This window comes from Hyla sarda, chromosome 8, assembly GCF_029499605.1.
Source record: "Hyla sarda isolate aHylSar1 chromosome 8, aHylSar1.hap1, whole genome shotgun sequence".
Classification (NCBI taxonomy): Eukaryota; Metazoa; Chordata; class Amphibia; order Anura; family Hylidae; genus Hyla; species Hyla sarda.
Window position 1 is genome coordinate 123987980 of NC_079196.1, and position 20084 is coordinate 124008063.

Genomic DNA, 20084 nt, shown 5'->3' on the forward strand with positions numbered 1-20084 from the left:
AATGCCAGAAAAAATGCCAAAACGCAGGAAAAAGCTGTGGCAGCTTTTCTGGCATTTTTGCTGCCTTTTTTTAGGTGTACAAAAAAACCTTTTAGGTTTTTTAGGTGTACAAAAGTGGAAACCTAGCCTTACTTTGGTTTTTATACATGGATTTAGCTATGCCACTCCCATTATACAAATTTTTTTGAGCAAAAACACTAGTTGCTCAACACCATTATTCCTTGCCATTCCCTTGCAGGACTTTTTTAATGCCGCATTTGTGTTTTTATGTATTTTATGTCGTATTTGTTGTATGTACCAATAAAAATTATTATATTTTGGATTTGGTTTTGTTAAGTCTACCTTTTTTTCTATGGGATTTATAGATTTCTCTACCAACTACAAGACTTGATACATTTGAAGTTAATACCTTTCTCTGTACCAACTACAAGACTTGGTACATTTTTCTATTACTATTCAAGACCATATAACAGGAAGAATGACCATAAAAACTGAGCATACAGAATATGCACACAGAATAAGTGCAAATAAATTAGAACAATTGTACACACAAATATGTCCAAAAACGAAATGGTGAGAAAAAAACTATGAAACAAAAATGTCAAAAAATCTGGAGATAGTTGCTGTTCAGTCTCTTGTAGAATTACAAAATTTTAATTGCAGAAGTGATCAATTTTAATTCTCACTTCAAGAAAACACTATGAGGCACATGGGGACCAAGCTGATCCCAAAATGACTTCCTATCAGAATCATAAGGTAACTTCAAATAAAAATATAAATATTACCCTAGTAGGTAGATATCAAGATAAGATACACTCCCAATGGGCCCACATATAATATGCAAAGATAATGTCATTCAGTCGATAGCACTACCCGGTGGAGCTATACATAATATGCAAAGCAACAGTTAGCTAGTGAATAACAACCTCCAAATACAAGATGCTAGGATAAGAGTCAAAACTGCTTCAATGTGCAGGGACAGATTATAGGGACTTACCTTTCCAGATATTCTGCTCGCCTGGTCTTGTTGTGTCAGCTGTAACTGCTGCATACAGCATGTCTTTAGCAATAAGACGAAAAGTTGGATGTCCTTTTACATTTCAGTGTCTGTAGGAAGGTCGACTGGGACTAAAAAGAAACCCTGGCACACATACCCTACGCAGAAAACAGATGTGCACAACGTGCAGCAAATTTTTGCCCATAGTCACATGGTCAAGGAAAGGTGTACCCTCACTTTTAGCAAATACATATATAGGTTACCACTATTAAAAAAAACCAATATAACCAATATTCCCCCATACAGTGACTATAATTACAGTACATTTATATCCAGTGACTCACAGGAGGTGTTTTCTCTAATCGGTGGTGTTTCATTTTTTTTTATCTGCCCCAGACCCCCATGAAGATTTTTTCGAGTAAAGAATTATCTCACAGTGCTCTTAGTTTTCTACACAGTAGTGGTGCAAACTCTAATGTTACCCCACACTAACAGAACCCCCGTTTGTGCCCCCATACATTAATATTGTTCCCCTTTTGTACCCCCACATAGTTTTACTTTTTTTACCCCCCCCCAGACAATAAGTATGTAGACCACCCATAGATATATAGGTACACTGCCTGTACAGAAGGTAGGTAAAGCTAATAATAGCTAGATCCCTTGTTAAATAGGTAGCAAGGCTCCATTACAGACCTTTAAATATTAGCTAGGTAGCCCCCTATATTAGTTATGTAGGTAGCCCCCCCCCCCATATTAATGTAGCAAGTAGGTAGTTAATAGACCTCCATATTAGATAGCCAGGTAAATATGTAATATATAGTGTTTTCTCCATATTAGCTAAGTTGGTAGGTAGGTGGTAGGTAGTCCTCTCTATGAGCAGGGCAGAAAGGTAGGAGGTAGCCCCTGACCACCATATTGGTTAGGCAGGTTGGTAGCGGGTAGACCCAATATTAGCTAGGTATGTAATAGATAGCCCCCATATTAGCTGAGCAGGTAGGAAGCAAATAGCACCCCACATTATCTGGGATGGTAGGTAGTAGACAGCACAGCCCCCCACACACACACCATATTAACTGGTTGGATTGTAAACATTATCTATGAAAGTAGGTGGGTAGTGGCTAGCTCTCCCATTTTAACTGGCTAATAGCTAGTTAGTAGGAAGTCCCTTACCTTTAATATTGCCCCCTTTGCAGTACAAATGTGAAAATAAATAAATAAAAAATAAAATAAAAACATAACTTTGCCACATTTTTATACTGAACAACCACTTTGGTCTGCTGTATGCTGTGTGGTTATATGACATCACTGCACTGTCTACACCAGGAAACAGATGTCCAAAATGACGCCCAGCATCTTGTGGCTGCCGAGTGTTCAGACAGTGATTTTAGCTGACATCAGGACATTCTATATGTGCATCATGGTCTCTATAGACAAGGCCCTGATGATGCTAGTGTCAAGAGGCCCTTGTGTTCTAGTTTGGGAGGACATTTACCGACTTGGCTGGAAGGGTGCAGGCTTGTGACAAGCATTGGTACTTATGGCCATTACTAGTCGGATAACCTCAATTCTTATTGCAAAATCTATTTTAAAATTTTTATACAGTGAAACCTCTTTGAAACACGGCCTCCAATTGCATTTACTAGGGAGGTGGTCTTCTCAAAGGATGCATGATAAATAAGGAACTGAGAATCTGTCACAGAAAGTCTGGTCTGGGTAAGGGTGGTCTTTTCAGGAGGTTTCATGGTATTTGTATTTATTATGTAGGCTTAAATATATATTTATTTATTTATTTATTTACTTATACAAATCTTTTTTTATTTTTTTATTTACAGCATATAGCAGTCTATGGATCCTTTTAACAAGTGAAATTAATTTAAAAAAAAACTAACTGACTGACGTCATTACAAAGTAGAATTGGTGGCGCAAAAAATAAGCCATTATATGGATTTTTAGGTGTAAATTTGAAAGAGTTATGATTTTTTAAAGGCAAGGAGCAAAAAACGAAAATGCAAAAACGGAAAAACCTCCGGTCCTTAAGGGGTTAAGGAGTTAATAACTCTGGGATGCTTGTACTTATGAATTTGATTCAGAGATTGTTTTTTGGTGACATATTCTACTTTATGTTAGTGGTAAATTTTCGTCTAAATTTGCATCATTTCTTGGGGAAAATGGGATAGGGGAGCGACCGCTTTGCACATTTCCCAGACGATTCACATTACGGTTCACATAAACGAAGTATGAACCCAGCCTTTGGATCCAAAATGACACCTGTTTGAGAGTTCCTTTGTAACCCCAAGAGACTGTTTTAGAATATTTCGCTGCCAGAATCTACTTTAGATGCCATGTTCTTCAGGATATGGATCAGGATATGTGCATGTATTATTAAAATGTGATCTATACAGCTTACGCTTTCTAGAAATATATGAATATGGCATTACTACAAACTGCTAAAATGTTGTCGAAAAGACACTGGATGTGCTTTGAATTTTGTTTAATACTACAGGGTGGGCCATTTACCGTATATACTCGAGTATAAGCCGACCCGAGTATAAGCCGAGACCCCTAATTTCAACCCAAAATCCCAGGAAAAGTTATTGACTCGAGTATAAGCCTAGGGTGGGAAATACCTCATCCCCCCCTGTCATCATCCAGACCCGTCATTAACATCCTCATCATCATCCCCTTGTCATCATCCCACACATCCCCCCTTCATCATCCCCTTATCATCCCACACATCCCCCCTTCATCATCCCCTTATCATCCCACACATCCCCCTTCATCATCCCCTTGTCATCATCCCACACATCCCCCCTTCATCATCCCCTTATCATCCCGCACATCCCCCCTTCATCATCCCCTTATCATCCCACACATCCCCCCTTCATCATCCCCTTATCATCCCGCACATCCCCCCTTCATCATCCCCTTATCATCCCACACACCCCCCTTCATCATCCCCACCCCCCTTCATCATCCCCACACCCCCCCTTCATCATCCTCTTCTCATCATTCGCCCTCAGTGGTCTTCAACCTGCGGACCTCCAGAGGTTTCAAAACTACAACTCCCAGCAAGCCCGGGCAGCCATCGGCTGTCCGGGCTTGCTGGGAGTTGTAGTTTTGAAACCTCCGGAGGTCCGCAGGTTGAAGACCACTGCGGCCTTCAACATCATCCAGCCCCCTCTCACCCCCTTTAGTTCTGAGTACTCACCTCCGCTCGGCGCTGGTCCGGTCCTGCAGGGCTGTCCGGTGGGGAGGTGGTCCGGGCTGCTATCTTCACCGGGGGCGCCTCTTCTCCGCGCTTCCGGCCCGGAATAGAGGCGTTGCCTTGACAATGACGCAGAAGTACGTTGGCAATGAACGCACCTCTGCGTCGTTGTCACGGCAACGTGACTATTCTGAGGCCGGGCCCGAAGCGCTTAGAAGAGGCCTCCCCGGTGAAGATAGCAGCCCGGAACCAGTATCCCACCGGACCACCTCCTCACCGGACAGTCCTGCAGGACCGGACCAGCGCCGAGCGGAGGTGAGTACTCAGAACTAAAGGGGGTGAGAGGGGGCTGGATGATGTTGAAGGCCGCAGTGGTCTTCAACCTGCGGACCTCCGGAGGTTTCAAAACTACAACTCCCAGCAAGCCCGGACAGCCGATGGCTGCCCGGGCTTGCTGGGAGTTGTAGTTTTGAAACCTCTGGAGGTCCGCAGGTTGAAGACCACTGCGGGTGGGGGAGTTCACTCGAGTATAAGCCGAGGGGGGTGTTTTCAGCACGAAAAATCGTGCTGAAAAACTCGGCTTATACTCGAGTATATACGGTAACTTTCTTCTGGTCTATAATGTGCCATAGCATTACTTCTATTACAGAACGCATTGACCATCTGTTACTGAAATCATTTATGTTATCTCTTGTGTGTTTCTCAGATGTTGTTTGAATTCCATTACTGTACACTTAGCAGTCTGACCTAATCTTCAGCAGCATTATCCATGGGAAATCTTCGCTTCTCTTTCACTTAGTTTGTTCTATAAAAACTTTGTAATGGTCAAATGTTATAGTATCTTTCATTAAAGGGGTATTCCAGGAAAAACCTTTTTTAATATATCAACTGGGTCCAGAAAGTTAAACAGATTTGTAAATTACTTCTATTAAAAAACCTTAATCCTTTCAGTACTTATGAGCTTCTGAAGCTAAGGTTGTTCTTTTCTGTCTAAATCCTCTCTGATGGCACCTGTCTCGGGAAACGCCCAGTTTAGAAGCAAATCCCCATAGCAAACCTCTTCTAAACTGGGCGTTTCCAGAGACAGGTGTCATCAGAGAGGATTTAGACAGAAAAGAACAACCTTAACTTCAGAAGCTCATAAGTACTGAAAGGATTAAGATTTTTTAATAGAAGTAATTTACAAATCTGTTTAACTTTCTGGAGCCAGTTGATATATATATAAAAGTTTTTTCCTGGAATACCCCTTTAATGTCACCGATGTGACCACGAATACAAATATCAACCATTGACTTACAGTAAAAAAAAATTCAAGTGAAATAATTTCTATTCTAACCTCTTAAGGATAAAGAGCATACAGGTATGCCCTTGCATCCTGCTACTTAAGGATAGAGGAAGTACTAATACGCCCTGGTCCTGTTACTGAAGTTTCAAGTGTGCTCACGAGCTGAGCATGCTTCATACCTAGTACATCCCAGATGCTATTAGCAGCCAGGACTCACGGTTAATCCATCACTGATCTGGCCAATTCCCAGAATTAATCTTTTTTAAATACTGAGATCAAAATTGACCGTGGAGTCTAAATGCAAGATTGAACTTTGTTGGTAGCTCAGCGGAGCTGATCGGGACATCCGAGGCGAAATTGCGGGTCCCGATCAGCTGAGTGGATGGGGGGGGGGCCTTACCTTCGGTGCTCTAATGTCCCTGCCAGCCATGGCAGGCTAGAGCAGCAGAGCACCTATAACACTGATCAATGCTGAGCCAAAGCTCAGCATTGAACAGTGTATGCAATCACAAGCTTGCATGTTATAGCCCCCTGTGGGGACAAAAATAAAAAAAGTAAAAAGTGTAAAAAAAAGAGTTAATAAAAGTGAATTAACCCCTCCTTCTCTAATAAAAGTTTAAAGTGAAACATGCACACCGAAGTAATGATATGAATAAATGCACTGTTTCCATACAGACCATACGTAGTTTGTTTGCCAAGAAAGAAGAAGGTAAGGTTTTCTTTTGATTCTCTAATTTCTTTTGACTATTGATTAATTTGTCTAAATGCAAATTTTTTTCTTATAAATATGTCCTAATTTCATAAATGAGCCCCAGATGTATGCCTTGTGTGCATTCCAAAGTAATGTAGCTGATATTTCTGGTGAGGAATTTATATTAAAATAGAGCTCCAAGTTTTTCTCTATTTCTTTGCCATATTTAGTGTGCTGCATTAAAAATATGTTATTACAACACACATGGAATGGCACGCAATGGCACTCCCTTTTCATATAACTCCAAAGAAATAGGCTTGTGATCTGCCCACCCAAAAGGCGCAATTGTTGCAGACTTTAAGCTTCTCAACAATTCCTGTCAATCAGAAATAGATTGATTCTTGAATATGAATTGTGTACCCCCAAATAGCGTGTATAGTCCTTTTCTGCTTCATGCAGCAAACGCCAAGCATCATACATATTTTCTCTATGAAATAAACTAGAGAGAGCTACTGAGTCCGCTCTGTTTTGTTGTTGATGAATCCAAACAGGGGTCAGGTACGGCATTAAGATCTCCACAGATTAACACTCGTCCTTGTTTATATTTCGCTATAAAACCAACGATTTTATTAAGAAATCGAATATGTCCCCTGTTTGGAGCATACACTATTGCGATTATATGAATATTATTGATAGCACAAACTAGTACGATATAACGATCGTTTGTATCAATTAGTTTAAAGATTTATTCATATGTTACAGAGTAAATGATTGATAATATTATTCCTCTTGATTTAGTAGCATGATGCGAGGGATACACCAGGGGAAATTGCGTGCTGTGGACCTAGGACGCATCTTTTGAAATAAGGTGCGTTTCCTGGATGCACAGCACTTTGCACCGTGATTTCTTTGCCTCTGACCACATATAAGCCCGTCTTTGAGGCAAATTTAGCCCATTAATATTTAAAGACAACATTTTTAACAACATGGCAATTTAATCCGAGTGCAATTCTTTATAGTTAATCCAGCCACCATATCAAACCAAGAAAAAGATCTATGCCTCACAATAATTAAATTTCTCAATTAAAAACTTCCTACTATCAAAAGAAAAAGAGAAAAAAAACAGAGAAAAGGACAAAAAGAAACCACAAAAAGAAAAAAAAAAGAAAAAACATCCATAATAGACAATGCATAATTTTAAGTGCTCCTGAGCTAAGTATAGTTTTCCAATAAGTGAAATCTTCACATAAACTGAAGATGTTCTCTTTTCATCAGATTGGGGCATTCCATAGTAAAGGGAAAAAAACTAAATAGAACAAAAACAAAAATAAAAGAATCCTTGTAGCCAATCATTGGCCTAGCAGGAGCATTGTGCTATCTCCTTATAGGTAGCACTGTTGGATTTAATAACTCAGTGTCACTGGGGATGTCCTCTCTTTCACAACCTTTATTGTTTCTTCAAAGAGCCTGCTATTTGCCACTCTGGCTGAATATGTTCCATTTTAGCTGATGCAGACTGAGAAAGTTTATCTGTCTGTATTCCCCACTTGCTTAGCAGGTTTATCACATCTTCAGGATTGCTTACAATATGGATAACCCCACTTATACTGCATATTTTGTGCTCTTAATGCCTTAGTAATAGGTTGGAATTTTCTGCGCAATTGTAGTGTCACAATTGATAAATCAGAGAACAACATAATCTTACTATATTTTTCAGGGGAAGAGTTCCTGATTTTGACAATTAATGTCTCTTTGACATGGAAATAGTGGACTCTTGCTAGCACATCTCTAGGGATATCAGATGAGATATGTTTCGGCCGAAGGAGCCTATGTACTCGATCTAGGATCCTCTCACCTGGTGGACAGTTAAGTAGGACCACTTCTATGAAGCTTTGTATATACATCTTCAGATCCTTGGCTGCTACCGTTTCAGGGATCCCTGAAATTTTATGTTATTATGGCGCGAGCGGTGCTCCAAATCTGCCACCTTAACACTCAGCTCCTGTACTTCCGCTCTAGTTCCCAGTAAGAATCTTTCAGCTTATTATGTGAATTAATTATCTCCATAGTTTTATTCTCTGTCATGTCCACTCTTTCCCCCAACTCCAGTACTGCATCATTCAGGTGTTGCAATGTTAAGGCAATATTAGCCTGTATAGTGTTACTGAATGCCTGTAGCATGTTCTTTAAGATAAGATAATGTCTGTTACTGGAGTAGCAGATCTCATCCCCCCCCCCGCCCCTTATTTCCTTCACTGCTGTCACCCCCTTTCCAGCATCATATCTACACTCCTCTGATGTTCCATATTGCCCACTGAGGATCTATCAGATTTAACATTTATAGTCTTGTACCTTATCTCTTGGTGTGCACAGCTCTTTATCTTTCCTTTATTCATTTCCATTCCTTTCCTGGCTTGGGGTGGTGTTGTAAACAGAGAGAGGGATGTCTGCTGGTGCTCCCCCTCATCTGCACTCTAACATCTGATTCAGAGCTGCTCTCTCTTCGTCTGCCTCTCACTCTGGCAGTTTGCCTGTCCCAGTCACACGGCTCCTGCTATCCCAGATGGCTTGGCACACACGCTCATACGGTGACATGATGGTCAGCAGCCAAGGAATGCCCCCCTACATCTCTGTCTCTTTCATCCTCTACAGTGAAAACAACAGACTATTTTTGGTCCTTCATAACAATAAAAGTGTTATAGGGTCAGAAGAGGACAATTTTAAGCATGTTAATTTACTTACATAGAGTTCTAATTTGTTTATTTAACCCCTTAACGACCACGGACTTCCCACACCAGGATGTACATTTACGTCCTATGTGTATGACCGCGAGCATTGGAACGGTGCTTGCGTCATACACGCCAGGTTCTGGCTGCTAGTAGCAGCCAGGGACCCGCCGATAATGGCCAACATCCACGATCGCGCGGATGTCCGCCATTAACCCCTCAGATGCTGTGATCTGTATTGATCCCGGCATCTGAGGGGTTAATGGCGGACATCCGCGCGATCGCGGATTTCCGCCATTGCCGGAGTGTACCTAAGCCATATAGGTCAAAAACACTTCTGCAAAAAGCCGAAGAGGCATTTCTCTGCCTTTTCTACACCAAAAATGGCTTTAAGTCTGTTGATAAATCAGACACCCCCCCACCCCCCACCCCAAGTATGAGCCAAGAAATGCCCTCCTTCCAGCGGCAACAATTAGACAATGCATTTTATTAACTCTCAAAAAAAGTTTTGTTTTTTGTTTTTTTAACTGTTCATGTGTTACTGCTGTTGCCTGAACTACTAGTAATCAGTTTCAATCAGCGACAATTAGACAAGGGGGAGATCTATCATTCTGATTTATTCTCCGCAGTAGTTTAGACATTAAAATTTGTCGAGGTCTGGTATAGCAAGCAAAAAACGTATTCATTTAGATTGTATTACGACCTGGGTCGGCTTGGTCTGAGGTTTTGGCTTTCTTTGCGTCAATTAAACCTTTTTGCGCCTTTTCTAGAGAAGTTACAGTTGATAAATGAATGACCACCGCATTTTGTGCACTATTATAGACCACTATGCTTGTTGGGAAGAGAAAAGCTCCAAACCAAAAGTCGCATAAAAGACTCAACTAAATCGACTGAGACTTTCTGAGAGACAATTGGGGAGATTTATCAAAACTTGTGCAGAGGCAAAGTTACTGAGTTTCCCCTAGCAACCTATCAGATCGCTTCATTCATTTTTCAGAGGCCTTGTTAAAAATGAAAGAAGAGAGCTGATTGGTTGCTAAGGGCAACTGGGCAACTTTTCTTCTGCACAGGTTTTGATAAATCTCCCCCAATATTTAGACCATCTCAGACGGTCCAAACTGTTTGATAAATCTCCCTGTTTGCAAACTCAAAATAAAATATTTCATAGGGATGATTTTTTACCAACTAAATATATATATATATATATATATATATATATATATATATATATATATATATAAATTTAGATATATAGAAGAAAATATGGTCGCAGCACTCCAGGAGTAGTGAAAAAATATATAAGTGGCTTTATTCATACAAAAAACAGCAGCAACGTTTCGGCTGCCTGTGCAGCCTTTTTCAAGCATAGAAAGTTACCCAAGTGATGGGTTTAAATACATGTTCACAGCAATCAATCAATTAATACAGTGGTACATTAATAAAACATCATTAAAAAATACAGTACAAAAATACAAAGTGGTATCGTGCAAAAAATTTACTTAGTGCACTTTAGGTACGGGGCGGATTTCTCCATCCAGGTGGTAGTGCAGTGATCTAGTGATAGTGTTTAAAATCACATTGAAAAAGGCATAATCACTTAATAGACAGTATATATCACTATTAATATCAATAAAAGGGGCAGGGGTCATGGCAGGACACTCACCGGATGTTGAAATCATAATGGAGTATACACGCCATGTTGGCGTGTGTGTAAAAGCAGTCATGCAATGTCCGGCAATAGCCTCCGCCAATTGGCAACCCAGCCGTGCGGTCACGTGATGCGCCATCACACAGGGCTACTGTGCATACGCACCAACGTCACCAACAACAGCTGGGGCCATATTGGTCGAGGGAAAAGCCATTGCCATGACTGAAGATCAGTGTACACCAATCGGCTACCCCCTGCGCGTCCGCTCGGCATGACGCGCTGCGCTAGTCAGCGTATACGCGTCTGTCTGCGGGCACACAGCAGGAGCCATATTTGAAGAGGGAAAAAGATACATAGGTCGATGGAGAACCCACCAGGCAGACCTATTGTGTCTGGCCGTGGGTCAGCCACCAGTCGACTCAATATTTGCTGATCAGATCCTCCGGCCCCATGCAGTTAGAGCTCAGTCATACCTGCAAGACATGACAGATTTTTTACAGAAGATAGGATCAATTTCTGTGCCTACTGATGCCATCATTGCCACCCTGGACGTGGTCAGCCTGTACACCTCCATCCCACACGATGGGGGTGTGCAAGCTGTCAGTTCCAGCGTGAAGGCAGATTTTTCCACCTAACAGGTGGAATTTATAATCACGTTACTTAAATTAATTTTGTACAATAATTACTTTTCATTTAATGACATCTTCTACCTCAAATTCTCCGGCACCGCCATGGGCACAAATGTGGCGCCCACATATGCAAATGTGTACATGGCGGTGCTAGAGGAGAAATTCGTATATGCCTCCCACCACTCCAGCCACTTGCTGGGGTGGTGGAGGTATATTGATTACGTGTTTTTAATTTGGACCGGGACTGATGAGGAGCTATTAAATTTTCACCTTTACCTGAATGTGGTGGACCCTAACATACAGTTTACTTTGTCTTCATCACACTCTGCCATTCACTTTTTAGACACGAATGTGTCAATAGTGGATGGCAGATTAGTGACCAATTTATATGTGAAACCTACAGATTGCAACACCATTTTGCACTATAGTAGTCACCACCCCAGGCCAATGGTGCGGTATCTACCGGTCAGTCAGATGATCCGGGCGAGACGCATCATTGGCTTGGAGGAACAAGTAGAACCCGTCTTAGGCAAAATGGCACAAGACTTTGAACAAAGAGGTTACCCACGGAGATTACTTAATCAATGTAAAAATCAAGTGAGGAACATGGACCGGGATGTACTTATGAAACAGACTGCTAAAAATAAACCTCCTCGGGTTCCATTTATCTCTACATTTAATGATCACTCTGGCCAAATAGCAACAATCTTAAATCGACATTGGCATATATTGACGTTCATTTTTCCTGAGATTCCGGATTTTGTTCCGCCACAGTTAACCTTAAAGACAAGGTGGTTAAGTCCGATGTCTCAGTTAGACAAAGCCCTCAAAGATATCTTACCACGAGTAATAAGGGCTCTTTTCCGTGCAGACAATGTGTGAATTGCAGTCACATGTTGAAGGGTTCTACCTTTATACACCCTCAGACTGGCAAGATCTACAAATTACATCATTATCTCACTTGTACTTCTGATTATGTCGTATATGCTTTGACTTGCCCATGTGGTCTCCTCTATGTAGGGGAGACCACATGGGATTTCAAAATTAGATTTAATTATCACCGGTACACTATCCGGAAAGGTCGCATGGACCTACCAGTGTCCAAACATTTTACCGAGGTTGAACATTCAGAGAAGGAACTCAAGTTTATACTGGTCGATCATATACCACAATTAAAACATGGGGGAGACCGAGTTAGTCTCCTCAAACGCAGAGAGTTAAAATGGATATTTGAATTACGTTCCCTTAGACCGGGAGGGTTAAATATAGATTTTTCAGTGACACCTCAAATTTATTACTCTGGCAGATGATTCTCTCAGTACCCCATGAGGATACAGAAAGTGACCCTATCATTTACTTAAGGTTTTCTCTTTTTATCTTTACAGGTTGTCAGAAGGGTGGATGGCAGGACCTCTCACCAAGATGTTTCATTTTATTAAATTGTTATGCATATACTAATTTTGTTATTTAAACAGACACTTTTTCCCAAAAAAATTATTGATTAAAACAGACACTTTTTTCACTCTGTTGTATTGACCTTACTTTCTTTTTTCTTTATTCTCTATTTTCTACTAATTTGATTATTTTTATCATTTTACAATTTTATTTTATTTACAATTTTTTTTTATTTAATTTTTAATTTTTGTTTATTATTTTTTATGAGTATTCCTATTTTGGGTCACTGCAATGTGACCAGGAGGGGGAGTCCATTGGATGCCGATGGCCCCTCCACAACACTAGCCGACCTCCTCCAATTCTAATGCTTTAACACTGGGACTTGAGGCCTCCACCCCATTACTCTAGCAGGCAACCTGCTACATAACCTGTGACAGGTTTAAGCCTCGAGTAGTCCGGCCCTACATGGGTTTTCCCACGGATGACCGGACACTGGAGTGGGGGCAAACCATAAACTTTTAATTTCATCTATCTATTGAGGAGGTTGGATAGACCATTGTCTATTGCTCTGTTATCATTCTCCATAATTATGCTAATTTTTAAATTTTATTTCTTCTTTTTTAATTTTTGTTTTATTATTACATTTTTTTTTATCGTTAATTGCTTATTTTCACTTTTTCTTTTCCTTTAATCTTTTTACTATTAATCCTCTGCCACTCTACTTTATCTATAGATTGATCTTTTTATCTCTTGTTTAATATTCAATACTATGCCCATACTTCTACATCTGTTTGAGCCTTTTTCCCTCTTCCAATATGTCTCCTGCTATGTGCCCGCACACAGACGCACATGCGCTGACTAGCGCAGCGCGTCATGCCGGGCGGACGCGCAGGGGGTAGCCGATTGGTGTACACTGATCTTCAGTCACGGCGACGACTTTTCCCTCGATCAATATGGCCCCAGCTTTTGTTGGTGCGCATGCGCAGTAGCCCTGTGTGACCGCATGGCTGGGTTGCCAACTGGCGGAGGCTATTGCCGGACATTGCGTGACTGCTTTTACACACACGCCAACATGGCGTGTATACTTCATTATGATTTCAACATCCGGTGAGTGTCCTGCCGTGACCCCTGCCCCTTTTATTGATATTAATAGTGATATATACTGTCTATTAAGTGATTATGCCTTTTTCAATGTGATTTTAAACACTGTATCACTAGATCACTGCATTACCACCTGCACGGAGAAATCCCGTACCTAAAGTACACTAACTTAATTTTTTGCACGATACCACTTTGTATTTTTGTACTGTATTTTTTAATGATGTTTTATTAATGTACCACTGTATTAATTGATTGATTGCTGTGAACATGTATTTAAACCCATCACTTGGGTCACTTTCTATGCTTGAAAAAGGCTGCACAGGCAGCTGAAACGTTGCTGCTGTTTTTTGTATGGAATAAAGCCACATATATATGAGTGAATTTTTTTTTAAAAATAGATTCGGCCAATTCGCCGATTTTTCCCGAAAATTTTTTTAGTCCTGAATTTATTTGCGGCAAATCACTATTAAAAACGAAAATTTCTGGCATACAGAGAGCCTCAACAGGGGTGTAGAACACTTTTCCTTGCTTTAACATGCATAGGGGGAGTGCTGGGTTAGTGAAATAATACTGTCATTCAGTATGACATGCAGATTATTTTTGAAATGTCCTTCATGCCATGAGAATGTAGTAACAATAGTTACCTTCCATTCTGGACTTCTTACCTGGCTTTTATGGATCAAAATTACTGTATTTATCGGCGTATAACACGTACTTTTTAGGCTAAAATTTTTAGCCTAAAGTCTATCTGCGTGTTATACGCCGATAAGCCGCTGCAGTTCAATGATTTAAAGCGGGCGCAGGTCACTCGTCATTGCGCCGCGCAGTGCATAGCAACGGCGCAGGGGATGCACACCGGAGGCCTGAAGCAGCGCGGACCCGACCCCAGCAACAGGTAATTATACAACCGGGGATGGGGGAGGCAACGGGGCAGCGGCCCCGGCAATGGGTGCCGCTGCCCCTTCTCTCCCCCTGGCTATCGGCGCCGCTGCCCCATTGGCACCGATAGTCAGGGGGAGAGAACGTGCAGTGGCGCAGATAGCCAGCGGGAGAGAAGCGGTGGCAGCAGGGCTCTAGACCCCAGGAAAGGCAGGGGGAGAGAAGCGGGCAGCGACGGCCTCTCTTCCCCTGCCTTTCCTGGGGGTGTATCGGGGTATACGCATGCACACACACGCACCCTCATTTTACCAAGGATATTTGGGTAAAAAACTTTTTTTACCCAAATATCCTTGGTAAAATGAGGGTGCGTGTTATAGGCCGGTGCGTGTTATACCCCGATAAATACGGTATATTAAATTTTATTTAAAAAATGTTAAAGTCTTTAAACAAAGTCTGCAAACTACAAGGCGATCAGATCAGTTCAGATAAGATAAATCATAAGTAACACATTGTGACATGATGTGCATTACAGACAGAGCTATAGCTAGCTCTTTTTGCTCCTGAGGCGAGAACAGAAAATTGTGCCCCCCATTTTGGCTTGGGCACCCCTTGGAAAAAAAATTTGCGGGACACCCTTACCAAATAATTTTTTAAATATGTTTCCTATGTAGATTACAGTACGGTTCTATGCAGCGACTCACAAATGGCCCCGCTTTATATAAAGGGAGCAGACACAGGGCATACAGGTATGCCCTGGGTCCTTAAGTGGTTAACAAGGCCTTTTGCAAAATGAAATAAGAAATCTGATTCATTGCTATGGGCAACTGGGCAACTTTTCCTTTGTACAAGTTTTGACAAATCTCCAATGTTTCCAGCCTCACTCAAATGCCTCCACCCCCCCCCCCCCCACAAGAACACACAATGCCTCCTGCATTACCCCATACAGGGACAGAGGGGTGTACATGGGAGACCGGGGTGTAGAGGTGTGTACATGGGTGACAAAGGGGCATACAGGGGTAACATGGGTTGTACAGGGGTGACAGAGGGGTTTAGAGGGGTGACATAAGGGTGTACGGGATAAAAGAGGGGTGTTCGGGGGTTAAAGAAAAGTTACAAGGGGTGACAGAGAGGTGTAGAGGAGTGAAAGAAGGGTGGCAGTGCTCTACCTGAAGCTGAATAGGCCTCTGTCAGTGCTGCCCCTGCGTCTTCCCTTCATCCACATCATTCTGCTGAGGAACCAGGGAGAATCCAGAGTCCAGAGCTGCTCCACAGAAGAGGGAGGATACAGGAGGTTTGGAGCTGCAGCATCACCCATCCCGATACTGCACACAGACTTCCCTCCCATCTGGCCTGCATACCTGTGACTCACAGGTGCGCAGGACTGGGCAGAAAAATCTAAAAATGTTACCGCCATATTTCCCACCAGAGTTTCCTGGCACCCTGGTGGGGAATCAATGCCTCAGTGTAATGTGTGCTGGACCCCCTTGTGCCCCCTTGCAACAGCGCATCTGAGGCAATCGCCTCATCGGAGCTACAGCCCTGATTAAAGAATATGCAAGTGCAAAAAATACAGACTTCAAAAAACACTAAGATCTGTGATAAAAGTGCTATAAAAAAAAAGGTAGTGTTATATGTGACAAGGTCATTAAGGGTGGATTTAAAAGGGGGGCAGTTTCTGCAACAGTCCGCTCCATAAACCTGAGTGAGGGGAACTCTGAGATTAAAGTTTTGCCACCAGTTAGTTTCAAAAAAATTTATCCAGATTTGTTATTTTCTTCTACTTAAAAGTAACCAATTAATGACGGCAGATGGGTTGCTGGTGAAGACATGACCGCTAGCTGATACCGGGAGCTCAGGCCTCTTGCTGTGACTCCTGCTGGGACTCGCCCATAGTCTGCTGCAACCTCTGCCTGATGAATTTAGACCTCTGCCACTCCTCTGTGCGCATCCTGGCACTTCTCTGTTTGACATACTTAGTGCGTATATGAGGGGAGTACAATACGCTCCGCTACGCTTAAAACAGTATGTGGTATGCACTTATGAAGAGAGAAAAATGTGCTACAGTATGCTTAAAAAAGTATTTGTGTACAACACCAGCCAGTGAGTACTTTTGCTTGGCCTTTCACAGTATCTAGGCCCTTGAGACTTTAACAGGAAAAAATAGTACACCACTTAGATGTATGTATGTGGTATGCCCTTATGAGGGGAGAAAAATGCTCTACACCTAAAAAAGTATTTGTGCACAAATCCAGCAGTACACACCAGTGCTGCAGCACACAGTTGCTGTGTACTACACCAAAATTGCACTTACTCTCTCAATCTCACTCCCTTCCCACCAGTGCTTCTAGGTGAATCGCTGCAGTAAGAATGCTTTTCTGTGAAACACACACTGCTCTCTGTCCCTCTGTGCAACAGAATGCTGACTTGACTAGGAGGTGAATCCCTGCTGGAAAAAAAGCTTTTCTGTGCAACACACAGTGCTGTCTGTCCCTATCTATCTCTCTGCCATTAAAGGCTGAAGTGACTGGCCGCAATATGACTGCCGATTATATAGGCGGTGACATTACAGGGATGACTGGCTGCTGATAGGCTGCATGCTGCATGTGATTTAGGGGCATCCTGCCTACCCTTGTTCCCGCTTTCCCAGGATTCCTTGCCCCATGTCCTGGAGCCTGGACCAAACTAAATGAAGTTTAATGAAACGATTCGCATGATAGAATCATTGCAATATTTGCATTCGTTGTGAATCAAATTTTCCCTGAAATTCGTAACTAATTCGGATTCATCAAATTCGATTCGCTCATCTCTTCTTGCAACCAATTCTTATTTTGCACTTGCACTATGCTTGGTCAGTATGTTTTAATTCTAGTCTCTATATTAAAGTTCCCTCACTTTTTTCTGTATTGCCTTTATTTATATTGAACTAGCTGAGTACCCGGCGTTGCCAGTTTTTTCCTTCCTAATCCTTGTTGGGTAGGAAATTCTACAAAGGAGAAAGCTTTTGACTTCATATCCCGTCCTCATATATTGTAGTCATATCCCAACCCCATATGCCGACCTCATATCCCGACCTCCTATCCTGACCTCCCATCCCAACCTCCTATCCCGACCTTTTATCTCGACCTTATATCCTGTCCTCATATCCCGACCCGTAATATGTGTACCAGGTATTGAAATATCTCCAGCCATACGGAAGTTATGTGGGAACAGACATTTCCCATTGATTTGCATGGGACTTTATGGGGGACTCAAATGGGGGTAGTTAAAGGTTAAATTAACTATCCTATATTTTAAGTGGACATATAAGTAAAATGTGACCAAGTATTATCGAAATATCTCCAGCCGTTTGGAAGTTATGCAGTAACATATATTTCCCATAGACTTGCATGGGCTTAAAACAAAAACTCTGACCCTGGCAAATGGGGGTGAGTAAGGGTTAAATCACCTATGCTATGTTTGTCGATGACATGTGTGCCAAGTTTGATGTTAATATTTTTAACCGTTTGGACGTGATGCTGGAACATGCACACACACCCATTGAGTTTTATTTATATAGACTAGCTGAGTACCCGGCGTTGCCCGGTTTTTCCTTCCTACTCCTTGTTGGGGAGGAAAATCAACAGAGGAAGCTTTTGACGTCATATCCCGTCCTCATATCCCGTCCTCATAAAGTGACCTCCTATCCCGTCCTCCTGTTGTGACTTCCTATCCCATCTTCCTATCCTGTCCTCCTATCTCGACCTCCTATCCTGACTTTCTATCCCGTCCTCCTATCCCGTCCTCCTATCTCGACCTCCTATTCCGACTTCCTATCCTGTCCTCCTATCCTGTCCTTCTATCTCGACCTCCTATCCCGACCTCCTATCCCGACCTCCTATCCCGTCCTCCTATCCCGTCCTCCTATCTCGACCACCTATCTCGACCACCTATCTTGACCTCCTATCCCGACCTCCTATCCCGACCTCCTATCCCGTCCTCATATCTCGACCTCCTATCCCAACCTCCTATCCCATCCTCATATCCCATCCTCCTATCTTGACCTCCTATCCCAACCTCATATCCCGTCCTCATATTGAAATAGCTCCAGCCGTACGGAAGTTATGTGGAAACATACATTTCCCATTGATTTTCATGGGACTTTAAACAAAAACCCTGACCCTCACAAATGGGGATAGTTAAGGGTTAAATTAACTATCCTATATTTTAAGTGGACATAAAAGTAACATGTGACCAAATATTATCGAAATATCTCTAGCCATTTGGAAATTATGCAGTAACATATATATTTTCCATTGACTTGTATGGGACTTTAAACAAAAAACCCTGACCCTGGCAAATGGGTGTAAGGGTTAAATTACCTATCCTATGTTTGTTGTTGACATATAAGTAACATGTGTGCCAAGTTTCATGTTAATATCTTTAGCCATTTGGACGTGATAAACATGCACAATGGAACATACACACACACACATTGGCCCTGATTTACTAAGAGTGGAGTGTTTATTCTGGAGTGATTTCAATATCACTCGTCTTTTTTTCAGGCTTATTTACTATTCTGTCGCACATGTCGGTTATTTTTTTGTCGCACGTTTTTTTGTGTTGCACTAGTCAATTGTGTCGCACAAACTCCAAGCTAAAGAAATTAGTTGTGTGAGTCAAAATGGTTTAGACTTGTTTGCTTAAAAATGTTTTCATGACTCAAAAGTATTCCTGTGTTATAATTTTTCAAACATACAACAATTATCCTTGTTTATCAGCTTGGGTGTTAAATTGATTTAAACCTAATATTGCAAATGTGTTAAAAAGAAAAAAAAATATATAAACATTAACTATCACAAAAGCATTCAATATTTTATTCATAAAAGTGTTGAACTGTACAAAATGTTTTCCAGTTATAAAACAAGTTACTTCCACACAAAACACAATGGCAAACAGTCCCTTGTTAGAAATTACTTCATTTTTTGAATTTCACTTGGCCTCTTGGCAGTCGGTTATTGTGAGAGGCAAACTCACACTTTTTCTCAAGTGATTTTGGAAGTACTCCGAGTATTTTTGGGGTTTTGTCGGTAAAACGCCAATTTTTGCATAAAACACGCCCATTTCAAGTGAAAAGAAACACTCTCAGTGTTTTCTAAAATGTTGGTTGTGTGAATAAAATTTAGTCACATAATTAGTCGCACAGACGTTGCGACAAAAATTTAGGTGCGTTAACCGAGAAAAAGAGTCGGTTGGACTTTAATAAATGAGGGCCATTGAGTTTTATATATATATAGATTAAGTGCATAACATTTTGATACTGGCATTTTACCACCATTATTGTAAATGCAGGTCCTGGATATGTTGTCTTTTCTTATGATGTATGTATTCCTCCTTTCATTACTTGGGGATTTTATATTTTTTGATTAAATAAATATATACCTTTTTAATATATATTTTGAAGTGACTCCATATTTGTTTTTTGGTGTTTGATTTGTGCTAAAGGGGTACTCCACTGAAAAAGTTTGTCTTTTTTTTTTTTTATCAACTGG

General features: G+C 41.4%; 1 protein-coding gene across 1 annotated transcript in view; it reads right to left on the reverse strand.

The window, feature by feature from the left end:
- Positions 1–8644, reverse strand: part of LOC130284250 (uncharacterized) — a 67435-nt gene extending 58791 nt beyond the window's left edge. The window contains exon 1 of the mRNA XM_056534423.1: positions 8531–8644. The gene's annotated coding sequence lies outside the window, so the exon portion shown is untranslated. The remainder of the gene's footprint in view (positions 1–8530) is intronic.
- Between the last annotated feature and the right edge of the window lie 11440 nt (positions 8645–20084).